Consider the following 15,869-nt stretch of genomic DNA (forward strand, 5'->3'; position numbering starts at 1 on the left):
TTGTTTTATTGAGCATTATGCGGTGATGGCTCGGGGAGGCCATGAACTCTCGTTCATCACCCACGATGGCGCCGCCAATGTGTACAGTCCCAGCGCTCTGTCTACATGTTAATAATCCTCGCTTGTGATACAGTTTTGGAAACTGTACTTTCATATTGAGATTTTTTTTTTTACATTTTAACTATAGGTAAATTACTATGCACCTTTTTTGGCCGTCATTGGCTCATCATCACAAGGCCTAGCCTTCATTAGACTATCAGAGACAATCCTAAAGCACACCACCCCTAAAGCAAACCATCAATAAATATAAGCTAGCTGAACACCTAACCCTGACTCTAGTCTAGGCCGATTCTAGCCTAATTATTTTTCATTAAAATGGACTATGTTGGTTTATTGATCCTTATTCCAGGGTGGTAGTCTATATCACACCATACAGGTGGATTCGTTGTTGCAAATTAAATTAACAGCCTGTGGACCTGTGTTCTAGCGCCACATTTTACAGAATAATTGGATCCTCAATGTTTGTCTTGTTAAGGTGAGAGAAAGAGACATCGGGGGAATGAGTCCTCCAACCTGGGCGAGTTAATGAGGCTATGGATTCAGGTCTAATTGGGAGGAGCTGAGACCCACACTCAAACAAAGTGTAGGTTCCAAATAGCACCCTATTCCCTGTAATAGTGCACTGCTTTTGACCAGGGACTGGCCCATACCTATTTGGGACGTACTTTTTGTTTGAGTTCTTCAGAGTGAGTTTGGCTCTCTTTACCAATTGTGTTTCAGAACTTTGTGTCTTTTTGTGAATTGCTTCAGACCGAACACTCAATTCTCTTTCTACCAAATCGTTCACAAAGTGAGCACTTGTAGGGAAGAAGAAAAGTCGGGGCACCTTAACGTTTTTTAAATATTTGATTTACATAACTTGACATGCATATCTTTGCTATAATGTATTTACCTACTATATATTGCAATCATACCATTTGATACTCTTTATAGCCTTATGCTATACAGTTATAGGCCAGTAAAACTAAATTGACACTTTTTTCTCATAGGCCTACATTTTAGACTGAAGTTAATTGTATTTATCTAATCATTGTATTACCTTGCGGATACAAACATGACACTTGCATAGAAGGGGAAGGTCTAAAGCAATTAACATCTGCACTATTTACATTATGCTGATAAGCTCATTAATTTTGGGCGACTGATTGGTATCAACCTTCGCTGCAATTCCCCCGTCATTTTTTGGCCTCTGCGAGATATTTGCAGTCACCCTTTTAAATGAGGAAAAGTGAACTGAAATGCAAATTCAGCAGCTAAGATCAATAGAGTTTGCTCTGGGGAAAGCTAAGCAGAGGAACTATTGCGAACACGAACCCATATCCTTGATGAGTAAGTGTTCAACAATGGCCAGGCATGAAACCATAGTAGAGGTAGAAAATTCAGAGGGAGTTTACTCTAATGCCGAGGGAAAACCCTGATTAGACCTGACGGGCCAACCCCAGGTGGTAAAGGTAGGCAACAACAGCTCCGCTACGCTGGGTCACCACAAGGGTGCGTGCTCAGCCCCCTCCTGTACTCCCTGTTCACCCATGACCGCGTGGCCACGAACGTCTCCGACTCAATCATCAAGTTTGGAGGCGACACAACAGTGGTAGGCCTTGATTACCAACAATGACGAGACAGCCTACAGGGAGGTGGTGAGGGCTCTGTTGGAGTGGTTCCAAGGAAAATAAAAGAAGGAGCTGATTATGGACTTGATGAGACAGCAGAGGGAGCATGACCCCATTCAACTCAATAGGCTTCAGTGGAGAGGGTCAAAAGCTTCAAGTTCCTTGGCATGCACATCACTAACAACCTGAAATGGTCCATCCACATAGACAGTGAAGAAGGAGCAACAGCGCCTCTTCAACCTCAGGAGGCTGAAGAAATTCGGCGTGGCCTTTAAGACCCTCACAAACTTCTTCAGATGCACCATTGAGAGCATCCTGTCGGGATGTATCACCGCATGGTATGGCAACTGCACCGTCCATAACTGCAGGGCTCTCCAGAGGGTGGTGCGTTCAGCCCAACGCATCACCAGGGCCACACTGCCTGTGCTCCAGGACATCTACAGCACCCGGTGTCACAAGAAGGCCAAGAAGATCATCAAGGACCTCAACCACCCGAGCAATGGCCTGTTCACCCCGCTATCATCTAGAAGTAGGAGACAGTACAGGTGCAATAAAGCTGGGACCGAGACTGAAAAACAGCTTCTATATCCAGGTCATGTTACTAGCCGGCTAGCACCCAGCACTCTACCCTGTAGCTTAGAGACTGCTGCCCTATGTACATAGTCATTGAACACTTTAATTATGTTTATATACTTTTACACACTTTATAAATATATATATATACTGTATTCTAGTCGAGGCTCATCCTATATAACTACTGCTGTACACGCCTTTTCTATTCATATACTGTCCATAATATCTATACACACCATCATATACTGTACATAGAGTGTATATTTATATTCCGGGATTCATTTTAATTTTTATATATTTCATCATTCGTTTCTTTAAATTTTTTGGATATGGGTGTATTGTTTTGTATTGTTAGATATTACAGCACTGGTGGAGCTAGGAACATAAGCATTTAGCCACACCCACAATAACATCTGCAAAATATGTGTACATGACCAATAAAATGTTGCTTTATTTTATTTGCATTTATTTTTGCTAAATTCGTTGTTATATAACAAGCTTATTGTATAAGCTATACCAAAGTTATTGTCCTCTTTCGTTCACCAAAAATAAATGTCATTGCAGGCCAGGGGCGTAGTTAGTTTTTGAACATTGGGGGGACCAATTTTAACGCTGTTGTGTGGGGCCTCCCCCTGATAAAAGAAGAATAAATGAAAATGAATTTCCTGCATTTTAAAGGCCCAACGCAGATGTTTTTATCTCAATATCAAATCACGTCTGGGTAACAATTAAGTACCTTACTTTAATAGTTTTCCATTAAAGTAGTCAAAAGGAGGCCTCCCGAGTGGCGCAGAGTACTAAGGTACTGCATTGCAGTGCTAGAGGCGTTACTACAGACCCGGGTTTGATCCCAGACTGTGTCGCAGCCAGCAGCGACCGGAAGACCCATGAGGCGTCGCACAATTGGCCCAGCGGCGTCCGGGTTAGGGTGAGGGTTTGGCTGGCCAGGATGTCCTTGTCCCATCGCGCTCTAGTGACTCCTTGTGGCTGGCCTGGCGCCAGCTGTACGGTGTTTCCTCCGACACATTGGTGCTTCTGGGTTAAGCGAGCAGTGAGTCAAGAAGCAGGGTGGCTTGGCAGCGTCGTGTTTCGGAGGACACATGGCTCTCGGGAGTTGCAGCGATGGGACAAGACTGCAACTATCAATTGGGGTAAAAAGTACTAATACATTTTTTTTTAAAGCAGTCAAAAATTAACATTGTTGTTTGTTGTTGCTAAAAGCTATTTCTCAAGCAAGACTGTCACTATGATTGTCTGGGAGTGGTCTTAGTGAGAAAATCTGCTGATAAAATGTCCTATTTGATTGTATTTTAAACCAGCAACTATTAGGAATTAACATCTGAATGATCAGTTGTTGTACTATATGATACAAAATTTGCTAGAATACTGCTTTTTGACTGCACTGGGCCTTTAAGATTTGCCATTACTCATGGCCTCTCTTTCCTAAAACACAGGAAAAAATAGGGGGGAAAAATTGAGTGATGTATTAAGGACAATATAGGAAATGTAATGGGTGTGAATATTTTTACCAATAAAATGTCAGCCTCAAAGAGAGCATTTTTTTTATTGAAGAAACTTTATTTGGTTGGTTTTCCACACAAAATACTAAAACATAAAAACAATTGTTTGTTTTTGCAGTGCATATGAAAAGGACTACTCAAAAACGCTCTGTTGGTCAATATTTGGTGAAAAACAATGGAGCAGAAATCTTATACTAATCTGTCTGTATAGGATTTTATCCATAACCAGGCCCAGGCATAAAACAAGCCTTGGTAAGAAAGTATGTAATCCCTTGTCTGAGCCAGAATGGCCCATAGTGGCAAGAGCCTATCTTCTGTAGTATGAAGCAGCTAGATCCATATACTGTATTTTATACCATCGATTGCACCTTGCCTATGCCCGCTCGGCCATCGCTCATCCATATACTTACATGTACATATTCTCATTCACCCCTTTAGATTTGTGTGTATTAGGTAGTTGTTGGAGAATTGTTAGATTACTTAGATATTACTGCACTGTCGGAACTAGAAGCACAAGCATTTCACAACACTCGCCTTAACATCTGCTAACCATGTGTATGTCGTCAATAACATTTGATTTGATTTGCCAAGCAAAGAGGCATCAGGTCCCATTCTCAACAGGGCATCAAACCCCCAACCTTTTAATCTCAGGGTGGACTCTAACCACAAGGCCAAAGCAGATATTTCGAAATACGTACAGGGCCTTCAGAAAATATTCATACCCCTTCACTTATTCAACATTTTGTTGTGTTACAGCCTGAATTGAAAAGGGATTAAATATTTGTTTTTATCACCCATCGACACACAATACCACATAACGACAAAAGTGAAAACATGTTTTCTGAAATGTTTGCAATTATATTGAAAATAATGTATAAAGAAATATCTAATTTGTGTAACTATTCACACCCATTTGACGTGACGCTCTAAATTTAGCTCAGGTGCATTCAATTTCCTTTGATCGTCCCTGAGATGCCACTACAACTTGATTGGAGTTGGCCAATTCAATTGTTTGGACATCATTTAGGAAGAAACACAGCTGCCTGTATAAGGTCCCGCAGTTGACAGCGCATGTCAGAGCAGAAACTAAACCAGGAAGACCAAGGAACTGTCCGTAGATCTCAAAGATAGAATTGTGGTGAGGCATACGGTCCCTTCAGAAGGTATTCACACCCCTTGACTTTTCCCAAATGTTGTTCTGTTACAACCTGAATTTAAAATTTATTAAATTGAGATGTTCTATACCCTTTAATGTCAAAGTGGAATTATTATTTTTTTAGAAATGTTTACAAGTTAATACATTTAAAAGCTGACATTTCTTGACTCTAAGTATTCAACCCCTTTGTTATGGCAAGCCTAAATAAGTTCAGGAGTAAAAAAACTGTGCTTATTAAGTCACATAAGTTGCATGGACTCAGTGTGTGTACTGTGTTTAAAAGTATTGTTGAATGACTACAATTATCTGTAAGATCCCTCAGTCGAGCAGTCAATTTCAAACACAGGTTCCACCACAGACCAGGGAGGTTTTTCCAATGCCTCGCAAAGAAGTTCACCTATTGGTAGATGGGTGAAAAAAAGTTAGCCATTGAATATCCCTTTGAGCTGTGGTGTCAAACTCATTCCATGGAGGGCCTAGTGCCTGCTGTTTTTTGGCTTTCCTTTAAATGAAGACCTAGACAACCAGGCGAGGGGAGTTCCTTATCAGTGGTGGAGAAAAGTACACATTTGTCATACTTGAGTAAGAGTAAAGATACCTTAATAGAAAAGTATTCAAGTAAAAGTTAGTCACCCAGTAAAATAATACTTGAGTGAAAGTCTAAAAGTATTTGGTTTTAAATGTACTTGACTATCAAAAGTAAATGGCATTGCTAAAAAATACAAGTATCAAAAGTAGTTTTTTTTTAAATAGGAAAAAAAAATCTAATTCCTTATATTAAGCAAACCAGACTGAATGATTGTTTAGTTTTTCTAATTTACATGCGGAACTATTGTTTTGTTTGTCTAATTCACGGATAGCCAGGGGCGCGCTCCAACACTCAGACATAATTTACAAATGTAGCATTTGTGTTAAGAGAGTCCACCAGATCAGAGACAGTAGGGATGACCAGGAATGTTCTCTTGATAAGTGTGTGAATTGGACCATTTTCCTGTCCTGGTAACCATTCAAAATATCAGGGATCATTTTCTTTAGGAATGTCATGGAGTAGAAGTAAAAGTAGTCAAAAATATACATTGTAAAGTAAAGACCCCCAAAAAACTACTTTAATACTACTTTAATTTAAAGTAATTTTGCAAAGGCCCGGCACAACAGGCAAAAAAAATGTGATTTTGCTTCCATCTTTCAATTTTCAGATTTTTGGATATTTTGCAACAAAATCGCCATACTTTCATAAAATGTACAAATAAATCGGCAATAGTATATAAATACTTAATTTGTATAATTGTATCCCAACTCTTTGAACTACACCTAGCATGCTTTTCGTTCTTGTTATCGTGTTTTATGTAGAACTTCGACCGCTATTTTTTTTTTTTTTAACTCCATGTTGAATCATATATCATTCAAAAGCTTGTTTTTCGAAGCATATTGTTAGCTTGTCTATACATGGCTATATCATTTGTAGACGTAATGCTTCATGCTAAAATATTTTTCATTTCCTGACATCCAATTGGTTACTGGCATTTAAAGGCCCTCTCCGGCAACCTGATTGGTTAAAATGTCTCATGTGCCGCGCAGCACTTCATTGTTTGATAATGTCTCCCGCGAAGAATCCCAGTAAAGAGAGACAAAATGAGAAAAACTTGAAAAAAAGACCTACAGTACGTGAATGAAATTAAGCGAACTCAGTTAGCCAATGCGAGAAAAGCAGTGAATGAAAGAAAAAATGCAAGTAGAGGATGAAAAGGAGATAATCGACAGCAGCGCATTGAGACGCAAATGAGTTGAGATGAAGATGAGAGCTAGCAACGATCAACCAGACAGCATCCAGCAGTGGCTTTTATTCCACACGTCACAATTAAACCAACTTGTACATTATTTGATTTGCCCTAAGTGTCGAAACACTGGACTGAAAATCACCATAGACCCCACCAACCAGGGATTCTGTCATGATAGAATGTGCACATTGTGAAGGTGATCGTGATGCATTTAGGAGTGTTTACACTTCCCCCAGGGGAGATGTGGCATTTGATATAAATGTGAGAATGGTTCTTCTAGCCCACGATCTTCGTTATGTAGCTCTAAAGAAAATAATCAAAGTCCTAGGGATTCCTTTCTTGCTTCTCAGCTCATATCAGGTAAATAAGGGAGAGTAGCCCATTATTGTCAGGTGACTTGCTGTGTAGAAATAATATTTATTTCCTTGCTCCAACAAATGTTTTCAAAGTGAATGAACAGAGTGATAGGAAAAGTATTATACAATGAGACTGTCACATAGGCCTACAGTGTCATTGGGCTGTAGCCTACTGTGATTACTGAGAATTTAGCTTTTAAATACATGCTGATATGCTCATATTTACACAGGGTAACATGCTGATATTTAGCCCTGCAGTTATGACTAATGTCGACAGACATAATAAAAAAATGTCTAGAGTATTGAAAGTTTCCAAGAGCACAGTGGTCTCCATCATTGTGAAATTCAAAAAATATAACCAGCCTAGAGCTGGCCATTCAACCAAACTGATCAACCAGGCAGGAAGGACCTTGATCAGGGAGGTGACTAAGAACCCAATGATCACTTGGACAGAGCTACAGAGTTCCTTGGCTGAGATGGGAGAACCTGCCAGAAGGACAACAGTCTCTACAGCACTTCACCAATCTAGGCTTCATGGGAGAGTGGCCAGATGAAAACCACTCCTGAGAAAAAGGTACATGACAGCACACCTGGAGTTTGTAAAAAGGCACTTGAAAGACTGGGATTATAAAGCAAAAGATTCTGTGGTCTGATGAGACAAAAATTGAACTCTTTGGTGTTAATGCAAAGAGCTATGTCTGGAGAAAACCAGACACAGCTCTTTACCTGTCTAACACCATCCCTACAGTGAAGCATGTTGGTGGCAACATCATGCTATGGGGATTCTAATCAGGGGCAGGGACTAGAAAAGACTGGTAACGATAGAGGGAACAATGAATGAAGCCAAATACAGGCAAATCCTTGATGATAACCTGCTTCAGAGTGCAAGTGACCTTAGACTAGGGCAGAGATTTACATTCCAACAGAACAATGACCCAAAGCACACAACCAAAGCAATGCTGGAATGGCTTCAGAACAAGAATGTGAAAGTCCTTGAGTGGACCAGCTAAAGTCCAGACTTGAATCTCATTGAAAATCTGTGGAAAGACTTGAATATTGCTGTTCACTGAAAATCTGCAAGGAGGAATGGGAGAAAATCCCCAAATCCAGAAGTGTAAAGCTGATACAGACATACCCATGACGACTCAAAGCTGTAATCGCCTACATCATTTCTATCTGGTTTTGGACATTGAATAAGGGGCGCACGTATGTGGAGATTGCGGACCGATACCGATATCCCTATTTTCTTTTTCAGTTTATGGCCATTCTAGCACAGATTAAAAACTGCAACCAAGTAGTCAATAAGGCTAATAAGAAAAGATGTGAAATTATTTGATACATTTTTTTATTTGCATCACAAAGTGACTGAAATGGTTTGGGAAAGTTCACAAAAACATCACTGAAGATCATCGGGTAGAAATTGTGTGTGTAGAAAATGAGATCTGCATTGCTTTCAAGTGCGGTTGTGTCACTTTCCCTTCTAACGAGACCTGCAAGGCTTGTGAGCATCATACAAGGAAATGGAATATGTTTGCTTTCAGTGGTAGGGTCATAATAGCTGATAGCTCCAACTGTTCAAATGTTAGAGCTACATTTTTAGGACTTGCTTTGGGGGGCAAAATAACCCTCTGGTTCCCCTCACTTTTATGCCGACTACTCCTATGTTGTAGACCTACACAGTGCTATTTATTAACTGACAGTTTGATTTTCATCTTTGTACAGCCGAATATAATTGATTTATAGAACAGGAATAGACCTACACAGTAGTTATTTAAAACGTTACCTTTGCACCATAATACAGTGGTTCCCAAACTGGGGTGCACGGGAGGTACTGGAGGGGGTGCACGGTCAGATGCAAAAAACACTCAAAGTGGACCGTATTATCTTCATCTCTTCATTCAAAGACTCAATTATTGACACTCTTGCTGACCGTTGTGGCTGCTTCGCATGATCTATTGTTGTCTCTATCTTCTTGCCTTTGTACTGTTGTCTGTGCCCAATAATGTTTGTACCATGTCTTGTGCTGCTACCATGTTGTGCTGTTGACATGTTGTGTTGCTACCATGTTTGTCACGCCCTGGCCTTAGTTATCTTTGTTTTCTTTATTATTTTGGTTAGGCCAGGGTGTGACATGGGTGATGTATGGTTTTTGTCTCATCTAGGGTGTTTGTACTGTCTAGGGGTTTTTGTAGATTTATGGGGTTGTGTTCATTCTAGGTGTTTATGTAAGTCTATGGTTGCCTAGATTGGTTCTCAATCAGAGGCAGGTGTTTATCGTTGTCTCTGATTGGGAACCATATTTAGGCAGCCATGTTCTTTGGGTATTTTGTGGGTGATTGTTTCCTGTGTCAGTGTTTGTGCCACACGGGACTGTTTCGTTGCCAGTTCACGTTATGATTTTGTATTTGTGGTCGTGTTTAGTTTTTCTTATTAAAAACCATGGACACTTACCACGCTGCGTATTGGTCCGATCCCTGCTACACCTCCTCATCAGAGGAAGAGGAGGAAATCTGCCGTGACAATGTTGTTGTCATGTGTCGCTTCCATGCTATGTTGTTGTCTTAGGTCTCTCTTTCAGTGGAGGCTGGTGACTTGAAACATTTAGGAGGATGGGAGACACACGGAATAGGCGTGGAACGCATGGAGACGACAAAGTGTGTTTCAAAAATCATAATTTTAGCCTAAAGCATTTAATAAAGACATTTATAGTACAATATTGTGGGGAATGGGAATGAGAGGGCTACTTACACCGTGTTGGAAAGGGATCACAGCGGTGATTGAATGAGGGTATGGTGAATGAGTTGAGGTGTTCAGAGGCTTGACCAGTGCAAAGCAGAATTTGACTGGGAAGTAAAAAAAAAAACACACTACATTAAACAAAAGAGCTACGAATGAGTTAGTCCAAGCAAGGAGTGAGGTCATTGATGTGTAATAATGTGATGAGAGAAATGAGATAAAATTGATAGGGGTACCCCACATTACTTGGAGGGGAAACTTTCAGTGTACCAGTGTATGAGCGGGCACATGCGACTTCAGTTCATGTCAGGAGAAGGTTGACAAAGGTAGTGGAGTGGAGTGGTCATCACCTCTTAATCATGGAACAGGTAAGGATTTAGCAGTGAATACAAATAGATACATTCCATTACAGCTGCGCCATCGTAGGTTTAGACAGAAATTCTCAAAATTCACAACGTTAAACATAGACGGCACATCTTTCCCACTTGACACGTTCAAGTATCCAATGAAACGTTCCTAAATAAAGGAGTGATCACGCACATACAGTACCTGACGATAACTGACAATAATCCTTATGACTAAATACAGTTTGAGTCAGAAGTTTACATACACTTAGGTTGGAGTTATTAAAACTCGTTTTTCAACCACTCCACAAATGAATTGTTAACTAACTATAGTTTTGGCAAGGCGGTTAGGACATCTACTTTGTGCATGACACAAGTCATTTTTCCAACAATTGTTTACAGACAAATCATTTAACTTACAATTCACTGTATCACAATTCCAGTGGGTCAGAAGTTTACATACACTAAGTTGACTGTGCCTTTAAACAGCTTGGAAAATTCTAGAAAATTATGTAATGGCTTTAGAAGCTTCTGTTAGGCTAATTGACATCATTGGAGTCAATAGTAGGTGTACCTGTGGTTGTATTTCAAGGCCTACCTTCAAACTCAGTGCCTCTTTGCTTGACATCACTGGAAATTAAAAATAAATCAGCCAAGACCTCAGAACAAAAATTGTAGACCTCCACAAGTCTGGTTCATCCTTGGGAGCAATTTCCAAACGCCTGAAGGTACCATGTTCATCTGTACAAACAATGGTACGCAAGTATAAACACCATGGGACCATGCAGCCGCCATACCGATCAGGAAGGAGACATGTTCTGTCTCCTAGAGATGAACGTACTTTGGTGCGAAAAGTGCAAATCAATCCCAGAACAACAGCAAAAGACCTTGTGAAGATGCTGGAGGAAACAGGTACCAAAGTATCTATATCCACAGTAAAAAGAGTCCTATATCGATATAACCTGAAAGGCCGGTCAGCAAGGAAGAAGCCACTGCTCCAAAACCGCCATAATAAAGCCAGAGTACGGTTTGCAACAGCACATGGGGACAAAGATACTTTTTGGAGGAATGTCCTCTGGTCTGATGACACAAAAATATAACTGTTTTGCCATAATGACCATTGTTATGTTTGGAGGCCAAAGAAGCCAAAGAATATCATCCCGACCGTGAAGCACGGGGGTGGCAGCATCATGTTGTTGGGGTGGTTTGCTGCAGGAGGGACTGGAGGGAGTTTAAATTTACCAGCACCCGTGTGCAATTTTCTCTGACAGAATGGCCAACTCTGCCAATAATGTGTACTTTTTGTTGAATAACCCCTTCCATTCTTTGGGGTACACGGAAAATGTGTGAATTAAAAGCGAGGGTCAACCTCTGCCTGAGATCAGTTTCATGAAGAAGGATGAAAAGGTGAGGGCATTCGATACCAACTGGTATCAAAAGTATAGCTGGTTAACAATGAGCCTGTATTGCTGGCCTTGCATGCTTTTTGGAAAGTCTGAGCCTTGGTCGAAAGGTAGGTACAGTGACCTGAAGAACAATGAGTGTTCAGCTAAACAAAAAAAACAAAAGCAGGGCATGCAAGAGTTTGCTTTTAGAGGACACAACGAGAGGGAAAGTTCCGTTAACAAAGGCAACTATAAGGAGCTTGCAGGTAATTGCGCGTTACGATGCTTTACTTGTGTCACGCCCTGACCATAGTTTACTTTGTATTTTCTATGTTTTGATTGGTCAGGGTGTGATCTGAGTGGGTATTCTATGTTTCATGTCTTGTTTGTCTATTTCTATGTTCAGCCTGATATGGTTCTCAGTCAGAGGCAGGTGTTCGTCATTGTCTCTGATTGGGAACCATATTTAGGTAGCCTGGGTTTCACTGTGTGTTTGTGGGTGATTGTTCCTGTCCTTAGTGTTAGTTTGCACCAGTGTAGGCTGTTTCGGTTTTCATTACGTTTATTATTTTGCACTGTTTGTATTTAGATTCATGTTGGTATAGTCACAATAAACATGGATCGTAATCTACACGCCGCATTTTGGTCCGACTCTCCTTCACATACAGAAAACCGTGACAGAATCACCCACCACAAAAGGACCAAGCAGCGTGTCAACAGGCAGGAGCAGCGCGAGGAGATGCGCAATAAGGATTTCTGGACATGGGAGGAAATCCTCGACGGGAGAGGACCCTGGGCTAAACCAGGGGAGTGTAGCCGCCCAAAGGTGCAGCGGGAGAAGAAACAACAGGAGCAGCCCAAAGAGGAGTGCAGTATGGAGTATACGACTTGGGAGGAGATCGACAGGTGGGCGGCCGACCCAGGGAGAGTGCCGGAGCCCGCCTGGGATTCGATGGAGCAGTGCGCGGAAGGATATAGGAGAATGGAGTTTGCGAAGCAAGCAAGGCGGCGCGGACGGAGGCCCCATAGTCAGCCCCAAAAATTTCTTGGGGGGGGGGCTCAGGGAGAGTGTGGCAGAGTCAGGAGCCAGACCTGAGCCAACTCTCCCTGTTTATCGTGAGGAGCCAAGGAGGAGAGCAGAACCAGAGCCGGTGTTGGAGGTGAGTGAAACAGAGACTGTGAAGGAGTTAATGGGGAAATTGGAGGAGAGAGAAATGAGGGAGTTGCTGTGTTGGTGCATTTTGCATAGAATTCGCCTGACGGAACGTGTCAGGGATTTGATGGCACCTGGGTTAGCGCTCCATACTCGTCCTGAGGTCCGTTTTAGTCGGCTGGTGAAGTTGGTTCCAGTCTCACGCATCAGGCCTCCTGTGCCCATCCCTAGCCTTGCACGTCCTGTGCCAGCACTATGCATCAGGCCTACAGTGCGCCTCGCCTGTTCAGCGCAGCCAGAGCCTCTCTCATCTCATGCGCTGCCGGAGTCTCCCGCCTGTTCAGCGCAGCTAGAGCCTCTCTCCTCTCCTGCGCTGCCGGAGTCTCCCGCCTGTTCAGCGCAGCCAGAGCCTCTCTTCTCTACTGCGCTATCGGAGTCTCCCGACTGTTCAGCGCAGCCAGAGCCTTTCTACTCTCCTGCGCTGCCGGAGTCTCCCGCCTGTTCAGCGCAGCCAGAGCCTTTCTGCTCTCCTTCGCTGCCGGAATCTCCCGCCTGTTCAGCGCAGCCGGAGCCTCTCTCCTCTCCTGCGCTGTCGGAGTCTCCCGCCTGTTCAGCGCAGCCAGAACTGCCAGTCTGCATGAAGCAGCCCGAGCTGCCAGTCTGCAAGGAGCTGCCAGTCTGCAAGGAGCTGCCAGTCTGCAAGGAGCTGCCAGTCTGCAAGGAGCTGTCAGTCTGCATGGAGCAGCCTGAGCTGTCAGTTTGCAAGGAGCAGCCAGAACTGTCAGTCTACATGAAGCAGCCAGAGCTGCCAGTCTGCAAGGAGCTGCCAGTCTGCAAGGAGCTGCCAGTCTGCAAGGAGCTGCCAGCCTGCAAGGAGCTGCCAGCCTGCAAGGAGCTGCCAGTTTGCAAGGAGCCGCCAGAGCTGCCTGTCTGCAGGATGCCGCTAAAGCTGCCAGCCTGCAAGGAGCTGCCAGCCTGCAAGGAGCTGCCAGCCTGCAAGGAGCTGCCAGCCTGCAAGGAGCTGCCAGTCTGCAAGGAGCTGCCAGTCTGCAAGGAGCTGCCAGCCTGCAAGGAGCTGTCAGTCTGCATGGAGCAGCCTGAGCTGTCAGTCTGCATGGAGCAGCCTGAGCTGTCCGTCTGCATGAAGCAGCCCGAGCTGTCAGTTTGCAAGGAGCAGCCAGAGCTGTCAGTCTACATGAAGCAGCCAGAGCTGCCAGTCTGCAAGGAGCTGCCAGTCTGCAAGGAGCTGCCAGTCTGCAAGGAGCTGCCAGTCTGCAAGGAGCTGCCAGCCTGCAAGGAGCTGCCAGCCTGCAAGGAGCTGTCAGTCTGCATGGAGCTGCCAGTCTCCAAGGAGCCGCCAGAGCTGCCAGTCTGCAAGGAGCTGCCAGAGCTGCCAGTTAGCATGGAGCCGCCAGGGCCGCCAGTCAGCATTGAGCAGCCAGTCAGCATGGAGCAGCTGGAGCTGCCAGTCGGCATGGAGCTGCCAGTCAGTATGGAGCAGCCAGAGCCGCCAGTCAGCATGGAGCAGCCAGAGCTGCCAGTCAGCATTGAGCAGCCAGTCAGCATGGAGCAGCCAGATCTGCCGGTCGACCAGACTCTCCCAGATCTGCCGGTCGACCAGACTCTCCCAGATCTGCCGGTCGACCAGACTCTCCCAGATCTGCCGGTCGACCAGACTCTCCCAGATCTGCCGGTCGACCAGACTCTCCCAGATCTGCCGGTCGACCAGACTCTCCCAGATCTGCCGGTCGACCAGACTCTCCCAGATCTGCCGGTCGACCAGACTCTTCCAGATCTGCCATTCGACCAGACTCTTCCAGATCTGCCCGTCGTCCAGACTCTTCCAGATCTGCCAGTCGTCCAGACTCTTCCAGATCTGCCAGTCGTCCAGACTCTTCCAGATCTGCCAGTCGACCAGACTCTTCCAGATCTGCCCGTCGTCCAGACTCTTCCAGATCTGCCCGTCGTCCAGACTCTTCCAGATCTGCCAGTCGTCCAGACTCTTCCAGATCTGCCAGTCGTCCAGACTCTTCCAGATCTGCCAGTCGTCCAGACTCTTCCAGATCTGCCAGTCGACCAGACTCTTCCAGATCTGCCAGTCGACCAGACTCTTCCAGATCTGCCAGTCGACCAGACTCTTCCAGATCTGCCAGTCGACCAGACTCTTCCAGATCAGCCAGTCGACCAGACTCTTCCAGATCTGCCAGTCGACCAGACTCTTCCAGATCTGCCAGTCGACCAGACTCTTCCAGATCTGCCAGTCGTCCAGACTCTTCCAGATCCGCCAGTCGTCCAGACTCTTCCAGATCCGCCAGTCGACCAGATTCTCCCAGATCCGCCAGTCGACCAGATTCTCCCAGATCCGCCAGTCGACCAGATTCTCCCAGATCCGCCAGTCGACCAGATTCTCCCAGATCCGCCAGTCGACCAGATTCTCCCAGATCCGCCAGTCGACCAGATTCTCCCAGATCAGCCAGTCGACCAGATTCTCCCAGATCCGCCAGTCGACCAGATTCTCCCAGATCCGCCAGTCGACCAGATTCTTCCAGATCTGCTAGTCGACCAGGATCTGCTGAAACCGCCAGCCAGCCAGGTTCTGGTAGTTTCTACTACCTGCCTGGGCTTCTTCTCAGTGCTGGGCTTCTTCTCAGTGCTGAGCTACCCATCTGTCCCGAGTTACCTCTGTCCCGAGCTGTCCCTCTGTCCCATGTTATCATTGTGGTGGGTAACCTATTTAGGGACGTTTAGGAGGGGGATTAAAACTGTCATGGAGTGTGGTCCACGTCCAGTGCCAGAGCCGCCACCGCGGACAGATGCCCACCCAGACCCTCCCCTATAGGTTCAGGTTTTGCGGCCGGAGTCCGCACCTTGGGGGGGGGTACTGTCACGCCCTGACCATAGTTTACTTTGTATTTTCTATGTTTTGATTGGTCAGGGTGTGATCTGAGTGGGTATTCTATGTTTCATGTCTTGTTTGTCTATTTCTATGTTCAGCCTGATATGGTTCTCAGTCAGAGGCAGGTGTTCGTCATTGTCTCTGATTGGGAACCATATTTAGGTAGCCTGGGTTTCACTGTGTGTTTGTGGGTGATTGTTCCTGTCCTTAGTGTTAGTTTGCACCAGTGTAGGCTGTTTCGGTTTTCATTACGTTTATTATTTTGCACTGTTTGTATTTAGATTCATGTTGGTATAGTCACA

The sequence above is a fragment of the Oncorhynchus mykiss genome, chromosome 7, assembly GCF_057628025.1.
Source record: "Oncorhynchus mykiss isolate SJ-2025 chromosome 7, ASM5762802v1, whole genome shotgun sequence".
Classification (NCBI taxonomy): Eukaryota; Metazoa; Chordata; class Actinopteri; order Salmoniformes; family Salmonidae; genus Oncorhynchus; species Oncorhynchus mykiss.